This window comes from Lissotriton vulgaris, chromosome 2_1 (assembly GCF_964263255.1).
Source record: "Lissotriton vulgaris chromosome 2_1, aLisVul1.2, whole genome shotgun sequence".
Classification (NCBI taxonomy): domain Eukaryota; kingdom Metazoa; phylum Chordata; class Amphibia; order Caudata; family Salamandridae; genus Lissotriton; species Lissotriton vulgaris.
Window position 1 is genome coordinate 584,146,292 of NC_141687.1, and position 15,402 is coordinate 584,161,693.

Below are 15,402 nucleotides of genomic sequence, written 5' to 3' on the forward strand. Positions count from 1 at the left end.
TACACATGGGAAATATGGCAGCAATGTACACTACGTTTTCCGACCTCCCTAACTTTTCTGCGGCTCACAAGGATCTCGACCTCCAGGTCCGCTTAATACTCTAAATCCGTTTTTCCGAACAACAGGGCGCGTAAAGCAGGAATATCTGCCTGTTAGTTAGCATTCTAGTTTTTTAAATTATTTGTTGTGGAATAATATGCACTGCGCCGGAAACACGAAATTTAGAAACGGAAATACGTTTCTATGCGACGCGCGCGGCTACCGGAAGTGAAGCGACCATAGACCGGAAGTGAGTGACGGACCGTTCCGTAGGGGCTGAATTGAGCGGAAGTTCCGTGCGCGGCCGATTCGCGCGGCGGCGAATGTAAGTAGGAGAAAAGGTGATGCGATGGAAAATCTTAATGCATGATGAAGAAGCGGGGAGACGGATTGCTAAAGCTAAATAGATCGTAACAGAGGGGGCAAGGTGCTCACAATAAGGTACGTTTAGGGTTGTAGCTGGTAATGTCTGTACCGAAAAGACTTTCAGATGCGTGGTTGTGTTTGAAAGAACTTTAAAGGCACGTATAGATTCTTTACAGGGTATGGCTTAGGGCGTGCTATGCTATAGATCTCTCCTCCCCCTTACACAAAAGAAATTACCAGGGAACGCTTTTAATAGAGCAAGACTAGTGTAGACGGTAGTTTAATAAACAATTGAGTGCCCCAATTTAGCGCGGTGGCTATCAAGATACCAAATAAACGTGTTATGGTCAATATTGAAAAGAGCAGAAAAGCTGTTGGGAATTGGGAGGGCTGAAAAAGAGGTAGTAGGTAGGCTTTAAGTGGGATGAAAAAAGTAGAGGTGTGTGGGGCGTGGCCTATATAATTAAGGTCTTGGCTTTTGCACTTTAACTACATTTCTGAGATTCGCATAATGTGTCACCCAACCAGGTATTTTGGTTAATCTCTGAGCTTTCGGTTATTGAATCTAGAGTTATAACACATCAACAGACATATACCTAAAAGCAGCCATGGCTGTTGGTTTTGTCGTTGGTTGCTAACTGTTTGAGATGCATGAGTAAAATAATGATTTTGTTGTAAATAATATTAAAACTGTTCCAATTCTGGTGTTGGACAACATGGCATATCAGCACTAGCTGCGTGCAAGAGCTCTTTCCAGAGACTGAGGACTTGAGGCATGATTCTCGGCTGGAGGGGTAGGGAAACAGCTTGCGATTACAACACAGTTGTTACAACAACCGCATTGTTGCATCGCAGTACCATGACAACGCAAGTTGTTAAAACGACTTGCTCTTGGGGGCCCTCTAAACTAATTAATAGTGTAATTTACTATTACAACTTACTGAACACCGGGTCTGCTGCCTACAATCCCCAGCGTGCCCTGCTGCATCACGTGGACGCCGGCTGCAGCGTCCGCGTCATTTGCCCGCGCCCGGAGGCGCTTAACAACGAGCCGCTCCTGCTGGGGAGCGGGGGCAAGAACTGCTTGGGAGTGACTATGACGCCAGCTCTCACCGAAGGTGCCCTGGTCACCGCGGCTCCCTGTATCACTCTCCCCCGCCGCCGCCTGTGAAATCCCACGGCCGCCGAGAGGGGAGAGTGCCTTACTGAACACAGGGTCTGCTGCCTACAATCCCCAGCGTGCCCTGCTGCATCACGTGGACGTCGGCTGCAGCGTCCGCGTCAGTTGCCCGCGCCCGGAGGCGCTTAACAACGAGCCGCTCCTGCTGGGGAGCGGGGGCGAGAACTGCTTGGGAGTGACTTCGCCAGCTCTCGCCGGAGGTGCCCAGATCACAGCGGCTCCCTGCATCACTCTCCCCTGCTGCTGCCTGTGAAATCCCGCGGCCGCCGAGAGCGGAGAGTGCCTTGCTGAACACCGGGTCTGCTGCCTACAATCCCTAGCGTGCCCTGCTGCATCACGTGGACGCCGGCTGCAGCGTCCGCGTCAGTTGCCCGCGCCCGGGGCGCTTAACAACGAGCCGCTCCTGCTGGGGAGCAGGGGCGAGAACTGCTTGGGAGTGACTTTGACGCCAGCTCTCACCGGAGGTGCCCTGATCACCGCTGCTCCCTGCATCACTCTCCCCCGCCGCCACCTGTGAAATGCCGCCGCCGAGAAGGGAGAGTGCCTGCTGAACACCGGGTCTGCTGTCTACAATCCCCAGTGTGCCCTGCTGCATCACTTTGACGCCGGCTGCAGCGTCCGCGTCAGTTGCCCGCGCCCGGAGGCGCTTAACAACGAGCCGCTCCTCCCGCATCGCACGTGGGCAACGCTGGGCTGAGCCCGGGCAGAGGGCGGGCCGTCTGTGGCCGTCCGTGGGCGGAGTTGGACAGGACTGGCCACCCCCCTTTCATCCCTCGAAGAAGTGAAACTGGCAAGGCATCATCCAGAAAGGTACTGTGGTCTTCTGGATACACATCCCTTGGTCAAACTATTGCTATTGTTAAAATAAAGCATTGGGCCAACGCGAGGGGGAACTACTCACTGTCTGTACACAGGACTCTGGTGTACCCCATTACTCATCTCCACATCAAATACCTTTATCTGCAAAATGAATAATCGGGGGGGGGGGAGGGAGCTAAGATACCAGTTACACGCCCACTTACCAGACAGCATGCCGCAGAATCGCAGCCCCTACCCACTCTGACTGCTATTGACAAGATGCTGCAGCAAACTATTGGTGTTGTAGCAAATGCCATCGAGAATACGGAGAGGAGGTTATCTATTACACCAACACTATGTATTCCAAACCAAGAAGGGGACATTTCAACTATAGTGACTGATGTATTAGAAGCTAGTTCCTACTTGTCATCGTCATACGTAGATTTACCCTGTAGCCAGTTGCCTGTGGAGACTCCTATCGCTGTTCAGGATCCCCCAATTATTCTAACCTCCCCCTCTTTGGAGAAAAGGCCTGAGGCACGAAAAACATGCTCCAGGAAGAAGAAAGATATTAGTTCTAAAAATACTAGTAATAATAAACCAGCTAACCATGATTTGGTGACCCCGACCACTAATCCATCATGTCCAACACTAGGAGTACCGTGCTGGGTCACCAAGATGGTTGCTGATTTACAAGCATCCCTGGAGCGGACCATAGCTATCCAACTCAAACCCTTAGTGTCAAAACTTGACAAACTCATTTCTACTATAAATTCCAAGGGGGCAGGAACAATAGAGACTGCCAAACAGTCGAGAAATCCGATACCTCCTGCTAGTGATACTCTACTTCAAAACAACCATAGTGCTAGAGTATCCGAAAATAAAAACCCTTTAGCACAGACCTCCAATGCAGGAGCCAAACCAACCGTTCAAAAGGCGACGCACGCTACACCACAGGCTATGACCAGTTCTAACTCTCAGAGCCAAACCCATCAAATAGCGGGAAATTTGGTAAATGATAGAAATAAAGCCACAGCAAAGACAAAAAAGGGCAAAACGGGGAGCAAAATTAGTGAAACACCAGATAGAAATGCAACACCAAGAGTTATTTCAAACCAGTTACCATCGATTCACTTACCCCCTGAAGCCCAACCATATGTGGTCACACTTGCAGGAGTACCACCCCCTAAGCGAAGGGAAAAGAGAAAGGGAGACCGAGTTAAAAAACAAATGTATCCAATGGCTTACAATTAATAGACCATTGCCACTGAATGTTTCAGGTGAAATCATGTCGGCCAGAAGAGTAGCATGGATTGGGAGGGGCCCAAAAACTATAGGAGGGGATGTCATAATCTTGAACTTCAGGGATGTCTCAGCCGTAGAGTATATCTGCAATGCCTCATTCACTAGACCAAATACACAAATATGCCCACTGCACCTCTCATACTTTTAACCCACCCCTAGTCTGGAGCCTTCCCGTCATAGAGGGGTACATTATAACAGGGGATGTAATCCTCCACCAAAGAGAACGCCATATGGAGGGGTATTGAGGGAGGGTATGTCTCCATACGGTCCCTATTCCCATTGCAACCACTCTGGAATAGGTTTAGTGTACTGAAGAGGTGGATTGACTCAGTTTAAGGGGAAATCCTCCCCCACAAGTTACTAATGAAATTCCTAGAAGGGCTGGGGTAATAGAGGAAAATGTTTCACTATCTACCGATAGGGAGGACTTAACGAGTGATTTTCCAGAGAGGTTGGGGACTAGCGGTAGCGGGAATGGGGAAGGAGAGGGCTCAGAAAATCTACAAGAAGGATGTCTAAAGTTGATCTCATGGAATATAGCCGGGTTAAAAAATAAGCTACTAACTCCAGAGTGGGCCGCCTTTATGGCAACACATGATATATGCCTTATGCATGAGACCTGGGCACTGGAAGAGCGCACCAGCTCGACTTTCGCAACATTTGACATCTTGGCAGTGTCTACAGGTAGAGGCCGTCCATCGGGTGGGTTATCAATTTGGATAGGTACCCACCTGGGTATCCAGGCGACCCAAATACAAACAAACTCCTTGGATATACAGTGTGTCTTATTAAAACCCGCAAACAAACCCAAAGTAGCAATAATAAATATTTATTTGAGGCCATCCAGGAATGGGCAAGAATCGGAAACAATTAAAGCCCTGCATTCCTTTATCCAGGGGCTAGACCCCTCTATGTCCATAATTCTTGGGGGAGACTTTAATTGTCAATTTGAGCCACTGGGTAGCCTGGAGCTGGGTGAGCAAGACGAAGTTGACGCACTTTGGCATATTCCAGAGCCCAATATTACTCCGGTCAGGGCACGGACTCCTTTAGCTCTTCAAATAAAATCCTTCTCCCTTGAAACATCCTTGCGGGCGTGCAATGGGAGATTGGATCCTGATTGCCCAGCCATAGCCACGTTCAACCGAGTAGGTCAAACATCCATCATTGACTACCTTATGGTGGATGCTGAAAATTGGGACAAGCTAAAGGAATTTAGGGTCGTACAAAGACATGATAGCGACCATAATGCCCTGGTTTTAACTCTTAAGCCGAGGTCCTTTGGTTTAACTAATCCTGAACCCAAACCCGCGATGTTGTCCCCCTCATGTTGGCTAATAATAGAAGGAGGGTTAAATGGCCCCACCTAGCAGATTCACCATCTCGGCTAGCAAACATTTACCAACTTGCAATCCCACTTATAACCCAGATGGGTGATCCATCCTGCAGGTATCAGGCAGTGGAGACATATAGGCAGCTAGTTATGGCATTGGGGGACGTGTTCTACCCTGTAAGTGGAACTAAAAGGCGTGTCCCGAAATCTCACCCCTGGTTTGATGATGCATGCAAAAAACTAAAAAAGGAGCTACTTGCGGCAATCAAATCTAATGACAGAGTGAATATTAAGGCAACCAGACTGCTGTATAAAAAGGAGCTCACTAGGGGTAAGAGGCAGTTGGAAGAAGCCAGGTGGGAAGAACTGAGAGGTGCCCTCCTGGAAAAAGATGCCAAATTATTCTGGGCAATAGTTAACTCTGGTGTGAAAGAGGGAGGGGAGGCTCTCCTACCAAACATTGCTCCGTCAGTTTGGGAGGCGCACTTTGCTGCGCTTTACACTAGCCCTGAGACCGACACTAGTGAACATTTAAATGGGGCAGAGATATTGGTGCCAGATGATGCCCTCCGGATGCCCCGAGCCCCAGACCCCACGCACGAGTATTGACTGCGGGGGGCCTCGGACTTGGGCTATCCGATAGGTCAGTGGGATGCCAGGGCGAGGGTGGGCCCTGGAGACATTGAGAGTATCTCAGTTAAAGAGGTGGAATCGGCGATCATCTGGCAGCTATCTAACAAAGCCACAGACCTTGATAGATTACCTGGAGATCTTTTCCGCTCCCAGCCAAAAATCTGGGCGCCATACTTGGCTGTTTTATTTAATGCGGTCCTTTTGGGGAGCTAAGTTACTGGACACCTGGGCAGGGGCCGAGATTGTCCCAATCTTTAAGAAGGGCTGCCCTTTAGTGCCATCAAATTATCGGCCGATTAGTCTCTTGGATACTTCGCAGAAACTAATGGGCCGAGTCCTCCTGGATAGACTGCTGGGGTGGATGGAGGAGCATAAAGTATTGACTACCCTTCAGGCCGGCTTTAGAGCTGGAATCTCGACCCTGGACCACATTTTTAGGCTACAGGTCCTTTTTTGGAAGACAGCAAGAGTAGAGGGTGGCAGCCTCTACCTTGTCTTCGTAGACCTGCGGGCCGCTTTCGACCTTGTCCCCAGGGAGAGTTTATGGAGGGTCCTGAAAGAACTAGACCTCCCGCCCTATCTACTAGATGTCCTGAAGTGTTTCCATGCAGGGAACTACGCCCAAATGAGATGCGGGAAGAACGGGGAATTATCAGCTCGCTTCCCCGTGACCAGAGGCGTACGCCAGGGCTGCGCCCTGGCTCCCACGCTCTTTAGTCTTTATATAAATGGCCTGGTGGGTGAACTGGACAATGTCAGGGACAGTGATGCTCCATGGTTGGCCACTGGTCGGGTGCCTGCTCTGATGTTCGCAGACGACACCTTGTTGTTGTCTCGAACATCATCAGGGATCCAGAGGGTTCTGGACGGTTTTGTATCATTCTGCGCTTTGACGAGATTGGAGATAAATTAAGCAAAGACGAAGTTTATGATCTTTCATCCCTCAAAGCGCACTCGCCCTAACCCTGTATTAAATGGTGTCCTGCTGGAAAGGGTGAGAACCTTTGTATACCTGGGCGTCACCCTGACAGAAGATTTCAGTTGGGGCCCACAGGTGTCCAAATCTGCTCTGAGGTTGTCGCAGATCGTAGGGGGCATTGGCAAGTTCCAGAGAACAACCCTGTTTAAGCCAGTTGCCCCAGCCCTTGAGATATATGGGGCACAAGCTAGACCAGCTGTGATGTACGGTGCAGAACTCTGGGGCCATAAGAGTACACCAAGCCTTCTTAAGGTGGAGTAGGACTTTATGAGGAATTTGGTAGGCCTCCCCTAGAGCACCCCGCTCACACCCCTGAGACTAGATCTAGGTTTAGAGTCCATCTCAGAACTGCTAGCTGCTCGACCTCTCCTGTATTGGAGAAGGCTTTGGACAGTACCTGAGCTGGAGGATTATAGAGCTGAATTCACTGCAGTTTGGGGGCAGTTGAAGAACAAGAATATTCCCTGGTTAGCCCATATTAAAGCCCTTGTACATCACATTGGTATGCCCCAATTATGGGAGACCCCGGCGGTGAGCTGCCCGGAAGTGAAGAGAATAGAGCTCTTGGCCTCCTTGAGATATTTCAACCTTAGTCTGCTGCATAGCTCGACAACTTTGGGCAGATTGTCCACAGAATTTTTGCAGGTTAAACTTGTGTCCAAGAGGAAGGAGTTTTTGGACTTAATACAGCCTCCCCTTGCAAGAAAACTCTATGCACAATTAAGACATGGTTGTCTACCTATTGGGGCATTTATTTGTAAATGGGATGGACGAGAGGAGGGAGTTTGCCCAGTCTGCAACAATACTAAAGAGGACATCGTCCACGTTTTATTCCTCTGCCCAGCTTATAGTAGAATACGGAGATGCTGGTTGGCACCGTTATGCAAAAGTTTTGGTCTAAGGCAATGTGCACAAGCTGCTAGAATTTTAAGATATGACACCTCCCCTTTTATTGTGTTTGCGGTCTCCCAGTTTTTATATGGTATGTGGCGCAGCAGGCTCACTCTAATGAATTGCGATAAATTGTGATGAATTGTGATGTTTGTTACCTTTCTTTTGATAACTTACTCTTTAATAACTTTTTAACCATGTATTTTTAATTATTTATGTATTTTATCTTGTGTATGTACATATTCTATCTGTGCTTTTATGGTCTATGACCGCAATAAAGTTATCAAAATGAAAAATGACTATTACAACACCTTCCCTACTCTTGCACACACTGGAGTTGGAATAGTAAATTATACTATTCCTCAGTCCAGCGTTCCCGCTAGAGTAATTTGTTGTAACGATTAGCGTTGTAATGATACTGCCATGTAACAAGGCAGTCGTCGTAAAAAACGCGTTTTAATCGCATATGTTGTAAAAGCATGCAATGTAAACTGCTATATTCAGAGGGGTTGCAAGGCTGCCCTATTATCAGCTGTGAAATGCTTTGAGAACGAGCGGAAGAACTGCTTACCCTACCTACCTTTTTCTTTCATGAATCCAACTTTGCCATTACTGACGCTAGCCCAGCCTGCAGTTCTGCTGCCATTCTGTTGATGAATCTGATGTGGATGGGGGATGCCTCGGGTCAGAACAGTGCCAGACTCTGAATCATACCAGTAGGCGAAGGTGCAGCATTTCCTTTGCCGACGCACCAATTTGTCATTCTTCAGGACACCCAGAGTAACTAGAGAGCCAGAGCCTGTCCTGCCTTCACGGCCCGCTGGGTGGGCCTTCTTGGAGGAGTTTTGGTGTTCTGTTTTGGCAGACGACAGATTTGGCAGACCCGCTTCCTGGGCATCTTGGAAAATACGGAACAGATTGCGGCTTCCAGTTGCCTTTCCGCTTTGGGTACATGACACCAGAAAGCAAGAGAGGCAAAAGCAGCACAGATACCTAACAAAGGCTAAAATCTCTGCATGCTATCTGGTTGCCTTTGGGTATACAGCAACAGAAACTACAAAGCCTGCTGCATACCGCTATTTGGCATAGCACTACTGTTTGCTCTATCGCAGGCCCTCATTGCACACGGTCAGTCTACCGGAGGTAGGAGTATAAGGCAGGCTCCCGCATTCTTGGGGATTCATTTTAGTATATTTCCTAACCGGTTACTTTTATTCCATGACCCATCAACAACCTGACAAAACAGCCACTAAAGCAGGTGCTTCATTGCATTCTGGTATGTCATCATCATCGTTATTAAATACAGGTGCATTATGAACAAGGGCAAGAAGGAAAAACCTGCGTGTGAAGGGGGATGCTGGCATTTGCAGCAGGAGGAATTCCACCACATGTAGCAGCGAGACCCCACGAGTAAAGATGGGCCAGCGTTCCCTTCTTGTTCTGTCTTGGGCAATAATCGGCTATCACGATTACAACATACTTCTTTGGAGCCCTGCACTCATCGACGGCTCAACCTCCTGATTCTCTCACCCCCACCCCACCACTTGTAACTTTTCCTATGTCTCAGTGGACTCTTGACCGATTCATTGCTCCCTTACCGGCAAGTACCTCTTCTGGCGGTCACAGGCAGGAGGCCCGTATTCACATATAGCATTTGACTCATACAGATACCACGTTTATGGCAGTGCTGACTGAATCAGGTGATTCATTGAGTTCTGCGCTCTTTAAATCTTAGTGTTTAAAATATGAGATGCCTCAGGACCAAGTACCAATGTCTGAAACTGCATTGATGGACCCACCTGAGACCACCATTTCTCTCCTTCCGACTCTGGGAGTGTTTCAGAGTCTGATCCTGAAAATGTTAAGGAGGCTGGTCTGGCTGCACCTACGACCCTGTCTCAATCATCGTGCATGGGGTCGGGTAATCCTGAATAAAGATCACAAGGCGACTGATCCTAGTACCGTGGCCTCGAAAATTGTGGATCTCCTCACTAAATTCTTTGGGCAGGAACAATTGGAGCCGGAGATAACGACAGAAGAAGACTTATTGTGGGACCCCGATGAAATCAAACTTACTCCCAACTAATCCTATCCCTCCTTCTACAGATCTAAGTGGCTCACTTGCACTGGGGAGGTAACCTCCTCAGGACCTGATCCTCCCATCTCCTCGTTCATCAGTTGGGCCACTTCAGAATCTCCTACTTTGGCCGTCATCTACAATCATCTGGTGCGACATAGGGAAGAGTCACGCAAAGATTCCTTGGCCCTTAAAACCCATCACTTAAAGACTCAAGTAGTCATGAGAAAGCGGTAGAGGAAAATGGATACTCTCAACTCATGACTCTGGGGAGGGGAGGAGTGGGGGCAGGGGTGTGGAATTTATTAAAATATATACTTGTCCATGGGGCAGGTTGCTTCATAAATCTACTTGTCCTGTAACAAAATCCACTAGTCCCTTTGGTGCCATGTAGTTCGGTGACAAATTTTGGCAGCAATCTCATTATATATGAGCTCTTATATAGCCTCTTGGGTTATGCCAGGGCTCGTACCATAGTAGTATTTGAATTCTAGCAATCCCTTTATGTTGCCATGTTTCGGCAGATCTACATACTGGGATTGAAGGTAGTGGTAAGCAATAGTTCAAGGGTTGGAATGCCCTTTTGAGTCTGTGCAAACCTACTAACTTGCATGTTTTAAGGATGTTCAGCAACTCTTCTCTAATATTTCCCCATACTAAGAAATGTTGGAAATTTACTCCTGATAATGGAGAGTGTAAACCTTCTTCCAGAGTTGGGGAAACAGTGGTTGGAGGGAAAATGAACTTGCAAACAATCAGGTTTTCGCATGAGCAAATGTACACATGCATATTTGCTCATGCTAAAATTCAGTTTACAAATATTTTCTAGGAGTACAATTTCTTGCCCTACTACTGTAAATTCTTGTGAATTTACGAAAGCCATATAGCTGCACTTATTTCAAGGACATATAACAAGGGTGCACTTTTGAAACTCTTTAATAATTGGGCCACTAATTTAGTCTGGTGTTAACCATGACCTTTTGTGTTTATTAAAATTGTCTCTCTCTCTGTATCGGCTGGCTTCACTGTGAGTGACCGCATTCTGCACCTTTCACAAGGAGCATATCAGCACACAAAGTAGTTTTGTTCAGCGCCAATAACTAATGTGGCAGTGCGTGCTTTTTTTCGACCAAAAACAATTTTTGCTTTTGCCAATGTTTGTTATAATGGTGAGGGCCCGGCAGATCTCACATCAATAAGGTTTTACAAAAACCATGCCAAAACAAGTCACGCATTGCCACAACTAAAAAGCTGACCACCAATTTCAGACCTACTGGCTTTGGCAATGCTTGTTTATTTTTATGTTTTCCATAATCTTATTGAAACTGGTTACACTGATTTTCCAAAATGAATATTTTTGGTAAATACTAGCATGCATCAACACATTTTACTAAATGATGCTGCAAAGAAGTGGTACCTGAAAATGTACAGTAGTTTAGAAAAAAAAAATTCCCCTACTTTCATTTTTTTAGAAACATTTTATATTGAAAGCAAAGGATCATTAATCTTGCTTCCAAGCTTTGCAAATATTTGCACCTAATCAAAGAGCATTCTGCCAGCAATATGCATAGCCTCATATTGCTAAACTTTGAAACCATGTGTGCACACTTCTATACTGAAACCACTGTCAGTATTGCAGTCAGAATTTACATTTACTTGCAGCGCTCACCCTGATGATAAAGGCTTTAAAATAATGAACCATGAATACAAGTTTGAACAGCATTAAAAAATACACACAAAAATTAACTTAACTGTAGGCATTGCCCTTCCCTGACCCTTAATGTGGCACTGCAAACTGGCAGCCAAAGGGTTTGTGCTGCAGGGGTTGGGCCTACTTGTCCCAAGGACAAAATACACATAAAAACTTGTTGCCCTTGACCCCGAACAATATGTCTTGGGCGTCGGGCTATAGGAATTCCACATCCCTTGGGGGGGGGGGGGTGTATCTGGGGTATCTGGATCCGAGAGGGGGCGATCCCAGAGGCTATGTAGTTTGTCCGTTCAGGGAAGGCTTCCCCACCGTGGTTGATTGGTACATGGACAGCATGATCTAGAGAACCCATCACTATCTTTTTTGGTCTCCTCGTGAGGGGTCACATCCTAGTTATCTATGGGCCACCGTGATATATGTGAGTAACTTCCTGCTTCAACAGGAGATAAACAGCTGCTCGTCCAAGGTCACGAGTGAAAGCGGCTGAAGTGGATTTCTTTGTTTGATCTGATTTCTCTTGCAAGACTTTGGTTCGATGATGACAGCTGAGAGCGCATATCCTGGTCCTTCAAAAACTTGGAGCTTTGGCTTCCATACTGGAGCCCGCAGTTTGGCGTATCTGATACGAGGAGCAAATGTATTCATGTTTTGATGCTCTAAAGGTTGAGCTATTGACCAAGTGGCGGGGGGATTAAGTAAAATAACAGATCTGGTTGATTTTGCCATGCTTTCTCCTTTTCTCTCTTCGTTCCTTATAAGAAACGAAAGAGTGGTTGATCTAGTCTTTCGGGGCATGCCTTTCTTTCTTCTTCCCTTATCTTTTTGTTGTTTACTTTTTTCTCTCCTATCATGTAAAGTTTGAGGAAATCTGGGGTCTGTTGAGTATTCCCGGCTGACCAAAATTAATTTCTCGCTACCAGACTGTAGTATTTGCGCAGGAAAGTCTCCAGTTCGTCGCCAAAAATAATGTAGTATGCAGGTCCATACATACTGGTAAGGATGTAGACGAGGCAGCAGTGGTTGAGATTTGAAGTTAGTTTATTAAGCCATAAATAAGTATTATGCGGGAACTAGCAGCCCCACCAGGAGCAGCCTCCTAGCTACTCAGCCCATACTCCAACTGCCAACCCTCATACCAGTCACACAAGCATTCCATTCATGTCAATCACACACACATTCTATCCTGGAACACTCACACTGGCTGAGTAGCTAGAAGAAGAGAAGTGCAGTAACATTAATACTAAACCCAGAATACTACACAGACCTGCGGGCATACTTTTTAGCAGCATTCATGTCCCGACTCAGCAGAGTATTGGGGTGTGGGTATTTGGGGCCTAGGAGGGCTGTTTCCAGAATATCTCCCTTGTGGAGCCGATATCACCCCACATTCTGGTATTATCAATACTGTCTATTTTAAAATGACTTGATTCAAAACTCTTAGGGTCTTTGACTCTATTTGGACCTTTCTGAAGCTGCAGATTTCTTGGCTTATATTATTTAACGCATATTCTTATGTGGGTTATAATCCCAATTTTCCCCGTCAAATTCATGAAAGCTTCATTAACTGTTGTCACCAATTAACTTATCTACTTTGGGCTCTTTCTTTGACAGCGATTGTCTTCTATTTTTTGAGACAATATTGTAGCAATTCTCTTGCGCGGTCATGTTTTTTGCGCTAACTTCAAATCCGGCATTTTATCATGGATTAGAAAGCGGAAGACGTTGATTGCATCGCTAATGCCTTTCTGGAATATCTTCAGCTGGGATCACCCAAGGGCATCAGTCAAGTGTATCAGATGATTCTGGCAGCAGAGATTCACCATTAGCCTGATATTTTTCAGACTTTAGTGGAAAAGTGGAGTCGACATCTTGGGGCTCAAGTAATACCAGACGTAATGAGATGTACAAATGTCTTTTCAAAACACTGTTTTGAATGTGTCCTGGGTTAAACTCATCAGTTTAAATTCATTAATGATTTTTGTTATACTCCATATTGTTTATTTGGTCGAGCCTAGGCAGATGGTCGAGAAACTAATGAATCCACCGACACGCATTGATGCTATGAAAATTTGTACACTAGATCACTGTGAGAAAGTGGCTCCATATATACTGGACCAGAATAAGGTACAGTGTGTATAGAGTCCACAAACCCCAGAGGTATAACCGAGGTTAAAGCCAGGTGTGACCTTACTCTCTAAAGTGGTAGCTTGGTCGAGCAGTAAGGCAGTACCAGAGGACAGTGTAAAGCATTTGTTGTACAGACTCAGTCAGCAAAAGGCTTCACACACTCAAAGACTGAACTCCAGGCCAATTGTTTTTATATCAAAAATATAGTTGTTTTATTTTTAGAACCAACAGGTATCAAAATATACTGTTCTCAATATGAGAGGTCTCAGATGAGTACTTTGCAGAAAGGCAATAAACTTTGTAAACACCATAGGTACAGGGGTTGCAGTAGGCAACACAATTCTACACACAGTTTAGCATTGAGCTCAATGGGTTTTTCTATATAAACATAGCTGATTACTTTGTAGATTACTTTGGTAGTTCCAGGACTGGATCCTAGATTAGGAAACCCTACGCTGGTGAAGAAACCAAGGAGGGCCTTGGCTTCTGCAAGAGCTGTAGTAACCCTAAGGGGAATTGCTTCAGGGTACCTAGTAGCATGATCCACTACTACTAGAATTAATTTGTTCCCTGAAGCTGTGGGAGGTTCAAGTGGACCCACAATGTCCACACCTACCCTTTCAAAGGGTACCCCCACCACTGGCAGTGTTATCAAGGGGGCCTATGGTTTGCCACCTGTCTTGTTACTGGCCTGACAGGTAACACAGGAGCTCACAAACTCCTTCACCTTTTGGTTCATCTGGGGCCAGTAGAAGTGGCTAACTAGCCTTTCCCAAGTTTTGTTCTGCCCCAGATGTCCAGCTAGGGGGATGTCATGAGCTAAAGTTAGGAGACACTCCCCGTACTTCTGTGGCACTACCACCCTCCTGGTAACTCCAGGAGTGGGGTTTCTTGCCTCAGCATACAGTAATCCCTCTTCCCAATAAGCTCTGTCGGTACCACTGACATCTCACTGGGCTTCTGAAACAGCTTGCTGCCTCAGGCTTTCAAGAGTGGGGCAATCTCGCTGAACCTGGCACTGCTCTTCCCTGGTGGGTCCCCCTAGGCCCAGGAGTCCAACCTGGTAAGGCTCAAGCTCAATGGGCTCAGTTCCCTCTAGGGTTTCCAAGTCTTCTCCCTGAGGAGATGGCTCCTGAGAGGCTTGCTGTGTAGAAGCTGATCCCCCAGTCTTCTTGCTTTTTCTCTTGGTTGGTTGGGCCATACTTTCAGGCTCCAAACCTACTTTTTCACCCTTCTTTTTCTGCTATGTGCTCTGGTTTGCACACACACCAGTCTAGGGATACCCAGCATGGCTGCATGTGTCACTTGCTCAACCTCAGCCCAGGCTGAGGTTTCCAGGTCATTTCCAAGCAGACAGTCAGCTGGCAATTGTGGAGAGACCACTACCAGTTTCAGGCCAGTAACCTCCCCCCAACCTAATGTCACCATAGCCATAGGGCATTGGGTGGTAATGCTGTCCGCATTGGTGACTGAGTAAGTTTTCCCAATCAAGTATTGCTCTGGGGAAACCAGCATTTCCTTCACCATAATGATACTGGCACCTGTATCCCCCAGGGCTTCTACTCTAGTTCCATTAATGGAGGGGTATTGCAAATACTTTTTACAGTTGGGTGGCCAACTAGCAAAAGTGGCAAACTCCATTTCCCCCAGGGAGACAAGACTAGCTTGAGTGTATTCCCAGATTTGCTATGGGAACTCCTCTGATCCCATCTGTAGATTTACTGACCTTTTAGTAGCTGTATTGGGTGCCTTAGGGGCTTTATTGTAGGGGCAGTTTTTGACAACAGTTAAATGTCCCAACTTTTTACAGTTATTAAAATAAGCCTTGTTAGGATCAAAGTTCTTCCCCCTATAGGGCTGAGGCACATAGGGAGTAGTTTGGAACCCACCCACCTGTACAGGTTTTTGGGGCCCTTTTGAAGACTCAGACTTTTTATCCTGGGGGTTCTCACCACCTTTCCCC

At 46.7% G+C, this 15,402-nt stretch overlaps 1 protein-coding gene across 8 annotated transcripts in view; it reads left to right on the forward strand.

The window, feature by feature from the left end:
- Nucleotides 1-237: 237 nt before the first annotated feature.
- Nucleotides 238-15,402, forward strand: part of CPSF7 (cleavage and polyadenylation specific factor 7) — a 218,030-nt gene continuing 202,865 nt past the window's right edge. For 2 of the 8 annotated variants that reach the window (XM_086955610.1, XM_086955612.1), the window contains exon 1: nucleotides 238-364. The gene's annotated coding sequence lies outside the window, so the exon portion shown is untranslated. Of the gene's footprint in view, nucleotides 481-15,402 lie in introns of all 8 variants that reach the window. The other 6 variants (XM_086955617.1, XM_086955615.1, XM_086955611.1 and 3 more) reach the window with 6 other exon arrangements.